The 18489-nt window shown below is 43.8% G+C and overlaps 1 protein-coding gene across 1 annotated transcript in view; it reads right to left on the bottom strand.

Moving 5' to 3' along the window:
* SHPRH (SNF2 histone linker PHD RING helicase) overlaps window positions 1–15951 on the bottom strand; it is a 759436-nt gene extending 743485 nt beyond the window's left edge. The window contains exon 1 of the mRNA XM_086927277.1: window positions 15847–15951. The gene's annotated coding sequence lies outside the window, so the exon portion shown is untranslated. The remainder of the gene's footprint in view (window positions 1–15846) is intronic.
* Window positions 15952–18489: the final 2538 nt, after the last annotated feature.

The raw sequence follows: 18489 nt of genomic DNA, 5'->3' as shown, positions 1-18489 counted from the left end.
AACCCAGATGTTAAGATTATTGCCAAGGTGCTGGCCATGCAACTACAACTGCTATTGCCAGTAATGGGGCTACCGGACCAATCTGGCTTTGTGCCGACACGCTCCACCACGCATAACCTAAGAGCGCTTTTTGCTGTCCTACACCTACTCAAACCTGATTTAGCTGCGGTGGCGGTCCTACTGGATGCTGCCAAAGCATTCGATTCGGTGGCCTGGAAATACATGTTGGCGATACTGCATCGCATGGGTGTGCCATTTTTTTTCACGTCCTTGATCGCTTTGTTGTACACTAATCCTGTGGCCCGGGTACGAGTGAATGGGCGAGTGTCTGAACCATTTGCTATACAGAGGGGCACGAGGCAGGGGTGTCCATTGTCGCCCTTATTGTTCGCCATTATCTTGGAACCCCTGGCCTGTATTCTGCGCCAACGGCACGCGGCCTCGGCTCTATGTTTTCGTCTCCGCTCTCTGGCGGTGTCCATGTACGTGGATGATATGGTGCTTTACATTCGAGAGCCAGACAGATACTTAGATTGGGTGCTCAGGGAATGTGCGGTTTGAACGTTTCTCTGGACTGTCGATAAACTGGGGGAAGTCCATAGTGCTGCCATTGACCGACATTACACGCCCGTTTCCATTAGAATTTCCTTTAGAATGGGCTGAGGAGCCTGTCCGCTATTTGGGCGTATGGATACATAGAGATACCCAAGAAATGATCCGGGCCAACTATGGGGTGGCCATCTCCAAATTAGAAGACCAGGTAGCGTGATGAATTAGTTTGCCCCTATCCTTCGCGGACCGCGTGGCTTTGATCAAAATGGTGGTACTTCCCAAATTTCTCTATTATTTCGTCAACATTCCGCTCCACTGGACGTCTAGCTTTTTTGCAACATTGCAGACCCTGCTGATTACCTTGGCGTGGGGAGGGAAGAAACCGCGAGTGAAATGGGATACCCTGACCAAACCATATGAGAGGGGTGGCTTCGCAGTACCTGACATAAAGTTGTACTATTTGTGTGCGCAGGCGCATTTCGCCTCGTACTGGATCTCAGCGCCGCCATATACGCCCCACGTGGCGATCGAGGCGGCAGCGACACATCCATTGCCATTGAAAGCGATGCTTGTAAACTCACACTCCGTGTATGAGTGGGGCGAGGTGGACACGGTGCAGAGCACGGTGAGGGCGTGGCGAGAGATGGGCAGGCGCGCGGGTTCCCTGCCTCTTTATGTGTCGGGCATGCCCTTGCTTTATCATGAGTATATATCGATCTCGAGTGAGCTGGGGGCTCTCCACCTGCTACAGGATGTTGGCATCACCACAATGGGGGATATCTTCCCGGCGGGCCATTTTTTGGCTTTGCAGACGATATTGGCCCAAACGAACAATGGCACTATGGCTACCTTCACGTATGTCCGGTTACGAGCTGCAGTGCGCGCTCATTTTCCAACTTTCCAGCTGGAGCCGCCCACGCTGGCAGCGCTGCAGTTTCTCTATACTGCTACTTCTCGAGTCAAACTGGTTTCGAGGCTGTACAAAATTTAACAGGATGAGGAGTGTGGTGGGGATGTGGCTGCAAAGGCTAGGTGGGATGCATGTTTGCAGGAGCCGCTTTCAGAGGATGGATGGGTGGAGTGCTGCACCATGACCGGGAAATTTGCTGCTAATGGGAATTTTAGACTCCTTCATTATAAATTCTTGCAGCAATGGTATTACTCTCCGGAGCAGCTTTTTTTATTTGGCTTGCGTGAATCGTCTGCGTGCGTGCGCTGTGGGGCTGCCGTGGCTGACTTCCAGCACCAGGCTTGGATGTGCCCGCGTGTGTCTAGGTTCTGGATAGCTGTGACTGAGGCGTTGACTGCTATGACCTCGGCGACCATTGAGGCAACTCCGCGTGTATGTTTGCTGGGTATGGTGTCTGGTGTTCCATTGGGTGTGAGAAGGTTGGTGGCACTGGCACTGCAGTTGGCTAAGCGTGGAGTAGCGACATGTTGGGGGGGGGAGAAGAGCACCGGAGGTGAAGACTTGGCTACAGGACATGGCATACTGTCGAGATCAATTGACATGCTATTATGAGGAACTACCTGCAGGCTCCCGCCCCGCGATATCTGGGAACCGTATACCACCTATATGCTGGCACAGTTGCCTGATGACGACTAGTTTGGCTCATATTGCTGATTGAGAGTTGCCCTGCTTTGAGGATTGCTAGATTTGAGATGGCACGCTGTTGGCCATTCCTGCTTTCTTGCCTGCTGCTTTGGGCTGATGCCCTTGGATACGTGCTGGTTGCCCGATCGGTGCCGTGCTGTTGAATGCGATGCTTCTGCCTGCGGTTGTCCCCCCATCCTATTGTAGTTCCTAGGGTCCCCTAATGTGTGCCTTGGCGAATATCCTACTATGACTATTTCCTATGGAGCGAGGTTCCCTCAAGTCGAGTCTGTTGCCCTATGTGATATTTGCACCATTGCAGTACTGTGCCCGGGGGGGGTTTTGTTGTTTCTTGTTTCTCTTTTCACTTCAAAAGCAAAAAATTAGACCTCAGATGGATTCCTTATTGCTCACCCAAGTCCGGCTCTGAGCTTTGTACTGCTTAATGCTGCCTGATAGGCCACCGGGCCTTTGGCTGTCGGTACACTGGCTGTGTGCAATGACCCATATGTGCTTCTGACTTCATGATTGCGGCCGGCCCGTTGGGTTGTGGGCCAAAAGCTGTGTAAACTGCACTTTCATGTAATAAAGATCTTCCAAAAAAAAAAAAAAGAAAAACTATGGGACGCAGGACGCGCAGAGTATACTGCTAGGGGCCTTTCTGACTATTCCCGGGTCTTGATTGCGATGGTGTTGAGGGTACGAGATAGCGCACGAAGTTGGAGACTAAGCCCATGGGACCTAAATAAGGCCAAAATTACGAGAGGGCTTAGAGCTGACACAAAAATCTATTTCCTGGAAAATAAAGGCACTGTCCCCTCAGGAGTAGTGGTCTGGGAGTCCTACAAAAATGTGTTGCGGGCCAGGGCCAAAACCGAATTGCGTGGGAAAAGAGGGAGAAGGACAAGGGCTTGTTAGAACTGGAGCAAAAAATAAATGAGATAGATATGCAGACTGCTCAACACACCGACCCGAGCTGTCCCGTAGACTTGTAGCCCTACGACTGGAATACAAGGAACTGACCACAGACAACACCAAATAATTGCATTTTGCAACATTACACCGCCTCTATGAGGTGGGAGAGAAGGCTGGGAAACTCCTAGCTTGGCTGAGCAGACGGGAAGCTCAAAATAGATGGGTAAAAGAGGTGTTGAACCCCCAGGGGAGTAAGCAGACCACTGACGAAGGTGTGGCTGAGGCATTTGCTGAATACTACAGGGACCTATATAGGGCTCGCCCACTCAAATCGCAGGTCGAGATACTGGAATATCTGGAGGCAATTCCCACCCCAATACTAGGAGGAACGGAGGCTCAGGGTCTGTCACTGACAGACGTCCATGAGGCAGTTGTGAAGCACTGCCCAGGAAAGACCCCTGGCACCAATGGACTAACCGCTGAATTTTACAGGCGATACACAAATATCCTCTGCCCACACCTCCCCAGACTTTTCACGGATGCCCAGGAGGAGGGTGTTCTTCCACAGGACTTGCGGAAAGCTACCATCATAGTCATACACAAGGAGGGCAAACCACGTGATAAATGGGGGTCTTATAGATGGCCAGTGCTCGGAGCCCTTCCCCATTGGCAGGGGGACGCGTCAGGGTAGCTCCGTCTCCCCTCCTTTTTGTGCTCACATTGCTGGCTTGCGCTATTAAGGCACACCCCACTATCCGGGGCTTCCACATTTCACATAGGGACACAGAAAAAGAAAATCTCTTTCTACGCCAATGATATTTTGTTGTATATTACACACAATAAAACGCCCATACCGGCCCCATTTGATTTGATCATGGAATATGGCGACATTCGGGATATCAAATAAATTGGAATAAATCCACACTTTATTGCCCGACTGACACAAATAAGTTGCTCCTTGCCCATGAACTGTGGGTCGTGCCTAGGGGTTTTCAGTATCTGTGTATCTTCGTTACTCCACACCCCGAGGTGTGTAGCAGGGAAAACTTAGAAACAGTTCTAAACAACTTTAGACTGGACGTGGGGAGATGGAGGGATCTTCCCCTTATCCTGCTTGGTCGAGCAGCCATTTTAAAAATGATTACCCTGTCTCAACTACTACATGTTCTCCAGAACTCATACCACCCCATGCCCACAGATATATATATATATATATATATATATATATATATATATATATATATATATATATATATATATATATATATATATATATATATATATATTTTTTTTTTTTTTCTTTCAAAAACCTTTATTTAAGAAAAGAAAAAAAAAGTTAAATTACATAATTCCACAATTGCGAGAGGTTAGGCACACTAGTACATTGCAGCACAGCAAAAGTAATTTCACATTCGAAGGACATTAGAAACAATGCCATAAAGGATTATCATAACCTCATTAAAAGGGGGCAGGAGTAAACGGTCAGGGGGAAGCACAAATCATAAAGAGGACAGGCAGGAAGAATAGGAAGGCTGCGGAGCAAAAGGGAACCGCTTAGGGATCAGCACCGGCAGTAGCCACGGGCGGGGAGCCGGCGGGGAGAGCGGGAGGAGTCGCTGATTGCTGAGGGTCGCGACTAGAGAGATAACTAACGAGGGGTGCCCCATATATCCAGTGGACGGGACTTGGCTGGCAGGAGATCCCAAAACTCAGACAGGAGGGTCTGACAGCAGGATGCGTCTTCAAGCCAGAGAGGGCCCACAGCCATTTTTACAGGGATTACAAGCCAACTTCAAATACTACTTTGGCCAGGGGGACACCCCAGAATAGCACTTAAGACGCTAAAATGCAACCCATGTAATGGCGGGGTGGCACTCCCAGACATATTGGCCTACTACTGGGCTTCCCACCTGATACCCATAAACGAATGGATTCATAAACACAGATATCACCCCACATACCTCTTCGAAAGGGGAGAAATGCTGCCCCATAAACACCTACATTACATCTAAGGGGGGGAAGGGCAGCTCACGTTTGCTACCCGCGATTCAGGTGACATTGTCGGCATAGACAAAGGCTACTAGGACACTGGGTTGGAAGGGACAGTCCTCGCTGAGCACACCGCTTTGGGAGGAGACCTGGTTCAAGGAATTACAGAAACTCACAGGGTTTGAGGCTTGGCATCTCTACGGTAGGCGACATAATAGAAAAAGTGGAACTTAAATATGCGCAACTAAGTCATGCCTGGCAGTCGGAAAACATCCCTAGTGAGCAACTACTGGAATAGTCACCCCTAGAGAGAAGGCTGCTCCAAGAAGGACTAACCCATAAGGTGGTCTCCTTTACATACAAAACCATTAACAATATTATCCCAGATGGACTAACAGGGCTCACAGCAAGATGGGAGACAGATTTGGGGCCCATGGAGAACACTGACTGGGAGACGGCATTAATACACCCCAGAGCAGTTGCCATTAAGGCTATGCTTCGACTAATACAGCTTAAAATATTACACTGAACAGGGACAGGCTACACAAGATGGGAAGAGCAGAATCACCATTGTGCCTGGCTTGTACCGCTACTACCAGTGATTTTTTTCACATGATCTGGGCATATCCAACGATTCAACTATACTGGATGCAGGTAATCAAGCTAATAGAAACGGTCCTGGAGTAACACTGCCAATCGAGCCAAGACATGTGATACCAGGGATTCCCGGTGAGGTAGATATCACCAGAGTACAGCTGATTATTGCTTCCCTGGGGTTCATAGTTGCCAAGAGACACGTGGCTAGGAAGTGGGGGATGGTGACAAACCTAACATTTAGGAGTGGATGAGAGGAATGAATATATACATGACGGCCAAGCAGACCACATATCACAGCAGAGGCTGCCCGAAAAAATTCCATAAGATCTGGGACCCATGGAGACAGCACTTTGGCGACATGGGAGACGACACACAACAATCCACTTGGCATAGTATACAAGAGACTCAGACAAAGGGCCCTGAAGATCACATTGTCTTAGTGTAGTGTAGTTCCTATATTCCCAGTAGGCTCTGCGCATTGGAATAATATATCTTATAGATATGACGTAGGACTTAGGTCAGTAAGTCTCGATCGAATATACTAAACTTAATTGTGAGTGTCAGCTAGCTCAGAGGTCACTAGAAACTTTCTCAAATTCACAAGAAGGGATTAGTTTCTGACAACCCCATAAACATGACAACTTTGTTTCCCTAGGACTGGAATAACTTCCTTCAGAGTCGTGGAAACAATAGATAAGTATTTCACTCAGTCAATCGTGCAAGCTTAATTTCTACAGAGTTGCAGAGAAAAAGAGAGACGGGCGTTTTCAATGAAAGGTTTATTGAACAGTCTTCTTTCTCATACAAGAGAGGTGAACTGCTACAATCGTTAGACAGAATGCAAAGTATAATGCGTACAGATGTGCCTCTGCAAGGTACTAGCTCAACAAAATGTTATCTTGATTTCCCAGATACTACAAAGGTCACCAGGTAAACTGTGAGCTGCCCCAGGTCAAAACCTAGTCAGTTCATAAATAAACGTGTCTTCCTCAACCTGTGGCCATAAATCTGACGAGAACACAGAATCGCCGGACATAAAGCATCCTTGCAGCCAGAAACAGCTAGTTAGCATGAAAAGAGCATAAAAACAACAGACTCTGAGAATAAACTTCTGCACCTTACGCAGATTTGTTCAGATTTCCCAACAAGGACTGCTGTTTAGCTTGGAAATAGAGACAAACCTATCAAATGCTTAAGGGACTGGGAAGCTAAGGAGGTCTCCTGGACATGGTTATAAAGCTGTTTGTGCACAGGGGGAATGCTCGATACTTGCTTCTGTAGTAGTGATGCTCTCAGTAAACCTGATCTGGATATTCTGAACCTCTAAAACTGTTTGTCTTCCTTCAGGAAGCTGTGTCTACCCCAAGGCACTGACTTAGTGTTTGTAGGACTTGGCCTTTTTCGCTAAAGTTCCCTAAACTTTTTGCTTTCCCCTTAGACCGTTTTCCTGACATAGAATAGCCAATTTAGATGCTTTGTGTACCTTGCCACTATTGATCAGTGTCAAAGTACCAGAGTTCCCTGTTTAAAATGTAATGGTGATTGGTTGGCCATGATTGGTATGTTTGCCTTACTAGTAAAAGTCTCTTGTGATGTGCACTGTGTGTGCAAGGGCTAGTAATGCAAGGGCGTGCTGAGAAGGGAACTCAGGCCTTCAGTGTAGGGCATGCGCTTCATGCTAAGTTAGCATGTTGTCCTGACAAGTGCAACCTCTTGTCAGGCCTGACTTTCCCTTTTACATACACATTGGACACCCCTGTGTTAGTTCCCAGGTAACCCCTGGGCAGGGTGCAGTGTAAGTAAAAGGCAGAACATATACTGAGGTGTGTGCTAAGTTTGGACAGTGAAAAACTCTACATTTCGTTTTACACTGCTGAAAGGCCATCCTGCCCATAGGACAGAATGAGGAAGGCTGGGTGTTATGTTTGTTAGCCTACTTTTCTGTCAGTTTATAATGAAGAGGTGAAGTTTAGTATGTATGAACTCACAGTGTCATAACACATCTTTCTGTGAAGGTGGTTTTGACCTTGTGTGTTCATAAACCACTCTTAGAAAGTGGCTGAGTTTTGTGCTCAGAGCATTTCTGTGTGTCTCTGAAATGTGGATTGTCTGTCTGGAACTGAAAGGTGAGAGGAGCTGGGAGAGGTCTTGACCCAGGGAGGGGTTGAGATGGCACCAGGCTGCCCTGCATCTGGAGAGTAGGGGAGGAGAAAAGGGTGAAAAGGCCTGGGCTGATGCTATAAATCCATTGACCCATCTCCTGCTGAGTGATTAAGGAGCCAGACCCCCAGTATCAAAAGGAGAGAGGTGACACTGGGAGGGAGACACTCAGAACTGATTTAGGAAGGGGTCACTGACCCCTGAGCAGATACAAACTACAAAGACATTAAGAGGTATAACTAGGAGAGTTGAAACCCCTGAAAGTGGGAATGAAACAGATATGGATTGAGACTGTTTGTAAAGGCTTGGACCCATTCTGTGGTCAAGAGGAACCTCTGCTAAAGAAGGAGCAACTGAAGAGACTGCTGTGGACAGACCAATCCTTGCTTCATGATCTGGGGCTGGTCTTCAGTTTAGTTTGCTGTTCTAACTAAGGGAGAGGCTGTCGGGACTGTGCTTGGAGGCGCTGGGTCCCCCTGCTTGAAGAAGACTGTGATTTGTGCTGTGTCTTTTAACCTCCAAGGGGCTCAGGTGAGCTGGCTCTCTGTTTGGAAATACAGGATCGTAAAAGTTTCTGGAGAAGTCCCAAGCAACTTAGTGTGCACATGCTTTTGCAGCTTGAGACCCTCAGAAAGTGTGCCGTGTGATCGTAGACACGCAGGAGTAAGCCAAGTCTCGGAGGCGCTTGGTGCATGTCGAACTGCAGGCCAAGGCATTGGTGAAGAGCGCCTGGTTGTGGTGTGCACGGTGAGGCTAGGCGAGGACGCGCAGTGTGCGTGTTGTGGTGCAGCCCGGGTGTTGGTGCAGCCCGGGTGTTGGTGAAGAGCGCCTGGGACTCATAGGCCCCAAAAGAAGAAGTGAGTCTCGGACGCGCAGGATGCGTGTCATGGTGCAGCCAGGGCGTTGGTGAGGAGCGCCTGGACATCGTGTGCACCGGGAGAAGAGGAGAGGCTCGAACGTGAAGGGTGCGTGTTGAGGTACAAGCAGAGCTTTGCTGAAGAGCGCTTGATCGTCGTGAGCACCAGAGAAGAGGCGAGTCTTGGACGCGCAGTGTGCCTGTCGAATGCAACCTGAGGGGATGGTGAGGAGTGCCCAACTAGGGCCTGCATCGAAATGGAAGAAAAGTCTCCACAGTGCTGAGGGTGGATCTCGGTGGGGACTGAGACCGCCAGAAGGAGGGCCAAGTCATTGGGCCCTCGGAGTCAACTGCAGCGGCCCGGACCGGCAGCCACGGAAGAGCTGAGCCGCCAGACCGAGTCACTCGCACCCCGTGACGGAGTTCTGGCTCAAGGCCCAAGTCGCTGACGTCTGGGAGGAGAGTGGGGTCGCATCCCCCAGGTAACGTGGATCAACACCTGGGCTGGGGTGCGGGCCCAGACAGACACTCTCTCGGCATGTCGTTTTAGTCAGCTGAGCGAGCCGTTGCTTCGGCTCCGATCCCAGCCCGGGCTGACCTAAAGAGTGGCAGTGCTGGGGCCGGAGTGGGAAGCAGTACTTTTGTGACATCATTTGATCCATAACGGGGGCACTGTTAATGGAGCACGTAAAACTGTTGTATTACACTTTGCATTATTGCTGCTAACGAACTATCGAACTGTGGTATGACGCCTGACCTCATTTGTGCCTGACGAACTACATGCTTGGTGCGCTACGCATTGCGTTATTTTTCCCTTGCATATTACCTGATTGTAACGTGGCACATTGCATTATTTCTTCAGTGCATTATTTCTTCAGTGCACAGTATCTGAGTAGAATGTGGCGCAGTGTATAATTTCTTCATTGCACCGTACAGTTAGAAGTGAGCTTAACTGTTGGTTAGAAGCAGTGGTTGGGATCAGAACCTAACAACCCACCGGAAAGAATACTACCCATTCTTATATGTTGATTTTGTATCTTGAGGTCGTTTCGTATATTTGCTTATATAAAGATTATACTCATTTTATAAAAACTCGTGTGGAGTCTATTTGTGGTGACATCATGGGGTGAGCATGGTTGCACATACTGAACACTCGTGCCTTGGAGATAAGCCTGGCTGCTCTTGCCAAGCTACTAAGGGGGTGAGCAGGGCTATCTCATGCTGTGTACTTGCGTTGCCTAACATTGAAGCGAGGGGTCTGGGATGCCTGCCTCCAGCATTTGGTGGCGGCGGTAAGTGATAAGGACCCCCACTTCCAACAGTATTGCAGTGAGACATGTGGTGAGAGCTGAGCTTACTCCTCAATCAACCTGCTGGATTCAGATTTTGAGCAATCGCAAATGGGGAATCCAGGCAAAGACTCACAATAGGGCAGAGGTTTGCCGGACTTTGCAGGAGGACATACTATCCAAGAGAAGAGAGGCCTACTGTGCTCAGAGGGCTGCAGGACATACTGAGAGGGACCCATCAAACTCATACTGAAAGCAATCATGCCATGGTTGGTCCATTAACTGTAACAAATTAATGAATCCGACCTCAATGTGCATTTCAGATTATCCAATAACTATAATTACATGAGAGCCAATGTGACAAGTAAAACACATCCCAGACAATAGAAATGTGACTCCAGTACTTTAGCACATTCATTTCACAACAGACCCACCATAACATTTAGGAGAGAGTTCACAAATGTTTAAGGTCTGCCTCAAGAAACTCTTTTTCATCATCCACAGATCCTTGCACACACTTCTTTTTTATGGGCCTACTCATTTTCAATTCTTCTTTGTGTTTAAACTGCGACAATGCCACACTGATATATCAGTTCTTTAACTTCTAAAGAATTCTCCACTTTTGGTCCAATATCTCCAAACATTTATCAACATTATTGCCTCAGGATCTGGTTACTGAATACAAAAACCTCCATGTAGGAACACTAGAACAAACACACCAATTCTCACATGGAAAACCAAGTTTCTTAACACATTGTGCCCTGAGATTAAAAGCAAATATGATATCTCTTCAACCCCCATTCTTACCCAGTGGTGAATCTCCTTAGGTCACAGTCTCCAACAAAGTTTTTTAAAATAAATGTACATCTTCGAAGAACACCATGGAAGTTCACTACGATGCAGAAGTCACCAAGCTATTTTGAGAAATATGCATCGTATGCCTTGTCCTGAACAAGAACCATATCTTATTTTAGTACGCTTTAACTGTAACATACATGTTATCATTAGCGGTGGGCGACGCAAAAACATTAATGGGGAGAGCAGAGCCAAAGGACTGGCTCGGATCTTAGAGCCTGTGAACACACCAAGCATTGAAAATACTAGCTATGTAAAACATACAAAAACATCATGCAAAAAATGATAAATTCTAATCAAAACTAAAAAAGTGTATCTCTTTAACGTATTGTAGTTTTAACATCAATAGGGTACATTATAGCAATGCATGGTGAAGTACTCATTCAAAGTTATCGATTTGTACATCTGAGAGTCTCTACTCACATATTTGAAAGTTACTTTATATGTGATAATGAAGAAAAAAGATTCCTGGTGAAATAAAATATTTGCCTAAGATCACACAATTTAAGCGGGGAAGCCTGACTTATCCAGGTTTTCTGGTTTCAGTGTGTATAAATCACCCAGTAAATGGGTATCTATTTGTCTTTCCTTAAGTTAAGGCTTTGTTTTTACCTCTTAGTACAATTTTAAAAATATACAGCAAACGCAAACTGAAGGTATTGGAGAGCTCTAACTGAGCATCAGTTAAAATACACAAGGACTCATACATTGTGTATAGGCACTGGGAGATTAAATGATTTGCTCAGAATCACAGGATGTTGAACTAACTCAGAGACTCAAACCGGTTTCTCCAGTTTCACAGTCTGCAGCTCTTACTGTAATGCCACATCCTGGGTAGTGCGAGGGAGGTAGGCAGAGCCACTTGTAAGCTCCGCTTGTTATGATGGGCTTGTGGTTGCAACAGGACCTCGGGCTAATACACAGCCAGGGTTCAGGCTCAAGCCTGGCTTGACCTTTCAGTGGCTCACCCACCTCTAGTTCTCAAGCACAACACCACTCCCATCTAATACTTCACACACTTCACTGCCACACAATCACTTGGTGGAACATTTTCACTTGAATTCTATTACAGGATTGGAAGATGAGATTCTGCAATCCATTTCTTGCTTCTTAAATACTAGACGTGTGTGCTAAAGGAGAAACTACAGTACCAATATTGTAGAAGGAAAAACCACAACGCCCAACTGCCCCGACCATTATGTGATCCCTTTTCTTTTTTGTCTATTCTGGAAAACATAATAAACAAGCATTTGCAATGCAATAGGTCTTGCCTTGCTGAAAGTTTCAGCTACTCACGAAGCAAATGATAATGTTTATTAGTTTTTATTGTGTTAAAAAATATCCCAGCAGTAGCATAAGTAATAAAAGAAAATCCACAAAGCAAGAAAAGGGTGCAGTACCACAGGCTGTTACTAGGTGCCTGTGTGGAGTTGTAAAGGGACCTCTATTAGCCATATAAGGTACTGCACCCTTACCTATGCTACTGCTGGGATTTGTTTTAAACAAAAACACAATCGGTCTAGCATTAGTTTGAGTTAGATCTATTGGCATTGAAAATGGCAATGTCTTTTACCTATGTGTTATGGAGTCTATGTATGAGGTTTGTAGTGGAATTATGTGGGTGGGTTTGGATTAGTTACTTGTGGAATTGTGTGGCGTGGAATTGTGTGGTGTGGATAGGATTTGTGTAGTCGAATTTTGTGGCATGATGTGGAATTGTGTGGTGTGGATTGGATTTGGGTGGTGTGGACTGTATATACGTGGTCTGTTGTGTAATTGTGTTGTTGAGTTGTAGTGGAATGGTGTTGTGGAGTGGAATAATGTGGTTTGGTGTAGAATTATGTGGTGTGCATTGGAAATGTGTAGAGTTGAATTGTATGGCGTGGAACTGTGAGGATAGTATTGCGTTTTTGTGACAAAAAGGAACAAATAGCTACACTCGCGAACTGTGTGTTTGGGTGCTAAAGAAAAGAAAGAGTTACAGGTATTGGTGTGGTAAAAGTAAATATCTTACTTAGTGGATGTATGTGGTGTGTAGTGGATTGATGTGGGTTGGATTGGAATTGTTGTGGCAATGCTGTGTGGCGTGGATTAGTGTTTTGGAATTATGTGGCGTGGTGTACAGTTGTATTATGTGAACAGTAATTTGGTGTTTTTGACTATTGGAAATGTGTGGAGTGGCATTTTGTGTTGTGGATTGTTATGTAGTGGAGTTTATGTGGTGTGTTGTTTAATTTTGTGTTATGATGTTGAATTCTGTGTTCTAAATTTAATATATGTGGTGTGTAGTGGAATTGTGATGTGGAGTGGAATACTGTGGTTTGGTGTTGAATTGTGTAGTGTGGAATGGATTTGTCTAGTGTTGAATAGTGTGTGGCATGGAACAGTGTGGTGTTGAGGAAAAAGATGTTGAATGTTATTATGTGGAGTGTATTTATGTGGATTGTTGTGTCAGAGTGGATTTATGTGGAGTGTATTTATGTAGTATTGAGTAGCATGCAATTAGGTGGAGTTGAATTATGTGGTGTTGAATGGTATTATGTGATTGTTCTTACGTTGTGTGGTGTGGAATTGTGTGGCTCTGAATTGTGTGTTGTGGAATTGCGTGGCATTGTTTTGATGTATGTGTTGCTGAATCCTTGCTGTTTATCTACATCAGTGCTGACTGAGTACATATAAAAAAGTCTTCCCTTTAAAAACTGTGAAAACATCTCGCAAAAGCTTCAGAAAAACAATGCTAACATTAGTACAATTTCTAGAAAGAAAGCTGCCCGATTTATAGTTCCTGAGTGAGCAGAGTTTTTTTTTTATTCCAGTAAAGGAGGATTCCTCTGGTAGAAACCTGTGGGTTATGGTTGTTTGTTTATAACAAAATGCCCAGATGTAATGGTAACATCTAATATGCCCTGTTTCACGTCTTAAATTCCCTTGGATTTTGAATTATATTGTAGACACTTTAGAAAACAAAAAGATTAAAAAGGAAACATTTAACAAAAGCAGTAAATTATCCCATATTAAAGAAACAACGCATTGGAAGATATCACAAATATTTTTATGATAGGCTAGTAGTGTTGGGATTATTAAGAAATGGATTATCTCAACAAAAATTCCACACTGTATCATATTATAGTAACAGAAAAGCAGCAAATGTTTCTTGAAAACAGACATAGCCTTTGGTTGCTGATCCTTATTTTATCAGGGCTGTCTTCTTCCTGGAGCACCCATAAAAAAACCTTGTGAGTAGGGTAAACACTTGGCAATAAACTATTTAAGAATAACAAAAGCCTGGCTTTCACAAAGTAGTTGCATTTTCTAAAGCTTTGTGTTCTAGCAACTGAAATGTGTACTAAAGAAAGACACTCTCTTTGAATTAAAGCCAGAATTCTGTATTAAGTGACAGTAAATGAAAGATGCAAGGGGCTGTTACTGCACATATCATATGCATAACAAGATCACTTAATGTCCGCAGAGACATCGTGTTTTGGACATAATGTGTCTTTAACGCATTGCTAAACTGCCTCTACGGACATAGGAGGAGAGAGGGCACTTCATAAATAATCTTGTTCTTTAAAAAAGTGCCAAACTTTACCTTTGTGGAAGTTGTTTTTAACTTCTGAATGTTGTTTTTGAGCAAGAAAAGGTGACTAAGGGGAAAACTACATTCAATGTGGGTTTGCCAAAAAAAAGTATCTTTTTCAAGTTTAATCTTTCACTGCCGTCATGCATTGCTAAACCCTCTGTTTACAACTCTCATTTCTACAGTGGCAATTTAAACAAGTAACAGGAGGGAGGGATGTTGGTGATAATTAAAGCTGGATGGGGGTGTCAACGTAAAACGAGCAGCAGACAGCATTGAATAAAGAAGCAGGAGGGGAGGAGGAGTGAGCCGAGGAGAAGGACTGAGCATCTGTCAGTAGTACATTGTAAAAACGCAGTTGCAATTTGCAGGAAAGCATGTCCTGTCTGTGATAGGAGTAAGCCATTTAAGAGAATAGTGCCCACCAACAGTAAATAAAATATACTGCGTAACACCACAGTAAAAAGGCCAGTCCTCATGGGAGGTTACAAAAGAGAGACAAGGCGGTACTAAAGAGGGACTACTAAGCCTATTGAGGAATCAAAAGCAGTCAGCTGTAGAGAGGGAAGAACTTGGGCGTAGTTTAATGCACATATGCTAAATACTGCATGTCTCGAAGACCGCCAGCGCTGCTCTAAGCGAAACCTAAAAATGTTTAAGAAAGGAAAAATGTGCAAATACTCCAAAAAGGAAAATGAAAATAAATATACGATTTGACCTTGAAGTAGAAAAGAAACTGAAAAACGCGGCTGATGTTAAAAGCAAAATATTTCCGTAATGTGTACATAAAGTCCGATAAGAATGAAGAAACATTCCAGTCTTTTTAACGCACACACAACACAAATTCTAGGTACGGTGTTGTACTGGATGAAAATATACACAACACTGGACCCTCAACTATAATATTTTAAATACAAACAGACTTAGACATTGATGCGTGTTTTCAAAACTGGACTGCTCCAGATTTGCGTAAGGGATGGGAATTCGAGAGAGCAAAATAGTCAACAGTGGAAAAAAGATATATAAATTGGCCTCGTAGGCAAAGCCTTACTTTCTCTCGCTCTCTGAAGTTAATTTTTCTTAAGAACTAAAAAAACAATACATATTCCATGAAAAAAACTGCAACGATCAGTTATTAATTATTATGCCAGCATTCTAAATGCGTCTCGTGTCTCTTATGGGCACTTTCTGTTCTAATTTTATTATACGCTTCTTAGATTTTCGTCCCAATATAAATGCGGGCTGGCAGTACACGAACTGAATAGCCACTCGTACATGAAAAGAGATAACTTCAGATGCATCTGTGGGCGGCGCTCTGATATACCTGCTGCGGCATATATTTATCAATTTCCTATTCCTCCTAGGTCTGCAATGAAAGTATGAAAACCACCTCAACTGTCCGCTGCGTGTGTCATCCTCAATGCCACCACATGCATTCCCACTCTCTACAAAACTCAAATACCTTGTGCAGCTGGTAATGCAACAACAGAGATGAAGAAACACAGCGGCTCAACAGCACCCAACTAGTAGCAGGAAAGCACAGGCCTCACAGGAGCCGACGCTACACAGGAAATAGTAAATGGACTAGATTACCCATTGTGATGCGCCCCGACACCCAAGTAGCTTCACTACAGCGGCCATCTTGGAGCGATAGATTGTGTTCGCCTCTCAACAGATCGCAAGGCAAATCAATCAAATATACTCAAAAGTATGAGTATATATTCATGAGGTTATGTGATGTAATACATTCCTTTGCTTATCAGAGTCTCACATATGTTTATATATTAATCAGTTGTTTTATTGTTGTATTCCATCACCGCAATACCTTTCAGTTACATTTGTTTTAAATATCTATGTTACATTACACATTTTAGGATGTTCTAATACTGTGTTCCTTAATAACTGGAGTGAGAAATTACCAATGTTTCCGTGATGTAACAAAACAATTACTGTTCTAAAATGGCCGTGCTATTCTCATTCTTCTGTGGCCACACCTATGGCTTTCAATAGTCAATTTCAATTTCAAAGATGCTTTATTCGGTTTGTAAAGAAAATACAACCATATAGCAACAGACATAAAAATTTACACAATACTGGAGTAGGCTACAAAAAAAAAGGAAAAACATGTAACAGGATTGCACTTAAAAATATAGACATTTAGCAGCATTAATAGTACAAAATCATTAGGCCATTTAAAAAAAATGCTTTTAGCTGTAATATTAACATTTATACGACCTTTGATAGTGTGCAAATATGCAGTTAAAGTGCTAAGTATCATCTCTATATTAATATATGTGCAAATTGGCAATTCTAAAGAAGAATTCTGCAACATCCTTCCTAAAGTGCAATATGCAGATAGCAGCGCCTAGTCTGACTATTCACAAGGAATAACTAAGACAAAGTGCAAGTGCTAGGCCATTCCAACAATAGATATTATACAATAGCAGCAATTACTCCAACATACATATATGTGCAAAGTAGCATACTAATACATGATGTCATCAGCATCTTGTTTTAAAGTGCATAATACATTTAGCAGCTGGGAAAATTCATATAATAATTGATTTTCTTGCAGAAATACATTTTAAAATATAAGTGGCCACATAAAAACATACATCTGGGGACTCTATATTAAACACTAATTTCATTGCTGTTTGTAAATGATGCGTATTATATTTTAAAAAGATGGGTTTCAAGTAATATTTCCTAAAAGAGGTATAAAAAGTGCAAAATAACATAAAGTGACACGTGCTCTGTTTTGATTTGCCATCACATGGGCACAGACAAGTTCCAGGTTTTTTAGACACAGGGAAAGCCACAAGGTGATGCACAATTCCTAAGCGGAGACGGGTTAACACAAATCGATGGGAGGGAATACTAACTATTACAAGGTAAAATTGGAAACCTACATTGATGTTTTATTGTTGATAGAGATTAAATGTACTTTGTTTATTATATTTTTTCACTCTAGTCTCTGCAGTATATTTCAAAAATGAGACCTTCAACTCCCGCTTTGATAATATAGGATCCATTTTAAAATCATTAAAAATGTCCAGACCATACAATGTTTTATTCCAATAATGTATATGGTTCAGCCAAGGAAAATTCGATCGATGATCAAGTTTAATGCAATCAGTTATTACGTCCTGTGTAAACTTTGTCTCCTCCTTTGCCCATATTGAACGCCATAAGGACAAGGGACGGAGAGCAATTAGATCATTAACATAATACAAATCTAGTTCCTGGTGTATTAGCTCCGTTGAAGCCGTAGCTGGGGCGCTGATTAATCTTTTTAAAAACACATTTTCCTTCCCCTGGACGGTTTTGGCACTCTGTGCATCGTACCCCCAAACTCCGGCCCCATATATAGCTGACGAAATGCATCTGGCGTTAAAAAGGGTTAGCATTTCATGAATTCTGCGATCCGCTAGTTTAGCAGCAAATCTAAAAATACAGTTAGTATTCCTGGCCATTTTAAAAAGAACACTTTTTTGTTCATTTATCCATTTCCCATCTCCAGAGAAGGTAATGCCTAAATAACAGAAGCTATTAACGGATTCTAATATCCCCCCTTCTAAAAAAAAAAGGCTTGTGTTTTCTTGGTTTCTTACCACACACCATGGTAACCGTCTTCCATTTATTAATTTTCAATTTCCTGTTTTCTGTAAATCCGTGGAATTGGTTAATTAAATGTTGCAGTCCATTATGGGTCCTAGAGAGGAGGACCGCGTCGTCCGCGTATAAAAGGACTTGGATAGGGTTACCTTTTATAGTTGGTGCGTCTGCATTAATCATTCTTAAAGTTGTATCAACATGATTAATGAAGAGAGAAAATAATAGGGGGGCGAGTACGCATCCTTGACGGATGCCTCTCTTGACTTCAAAGAAAGGGGTGCACTCACCATCTGTTCCAAACCTTACTTTTCTTGTTAGATTATTATACAAGCGGGCGAGCAGATGGATAATTTCAGTAGGGGCGCCCATTGCCAGTAGTGTGGGCCAGAGCAGTGCGTGTTCCACCAGATCGAACGCGGAACTCAAGTCGGCAAAGCATAGGTAAAGATTACCAGGTTTAGCTTTGGTATACTTGCCAACTATGAGTTCC

This window comes from Lissotriton vulgaris, chromosome 6 (assembly GCF_964263255.1).
Source record: "Lissotriton vulgaris chromosome 6, aLisVul1.2, whole genome shotgun sequence".
Classification (NCBI taxonomy): Eukaryota; Metazoa; Chordata; class Amphibia; order Caudata; family Salamandridae; genus Lissotriton; species Lissotriton vulgaris.
The sequence above is the reverse complement of the archived record's forward strand: the minus strand, read 5'-3'. Positions and strand labels throughout refer to the sequence as shown.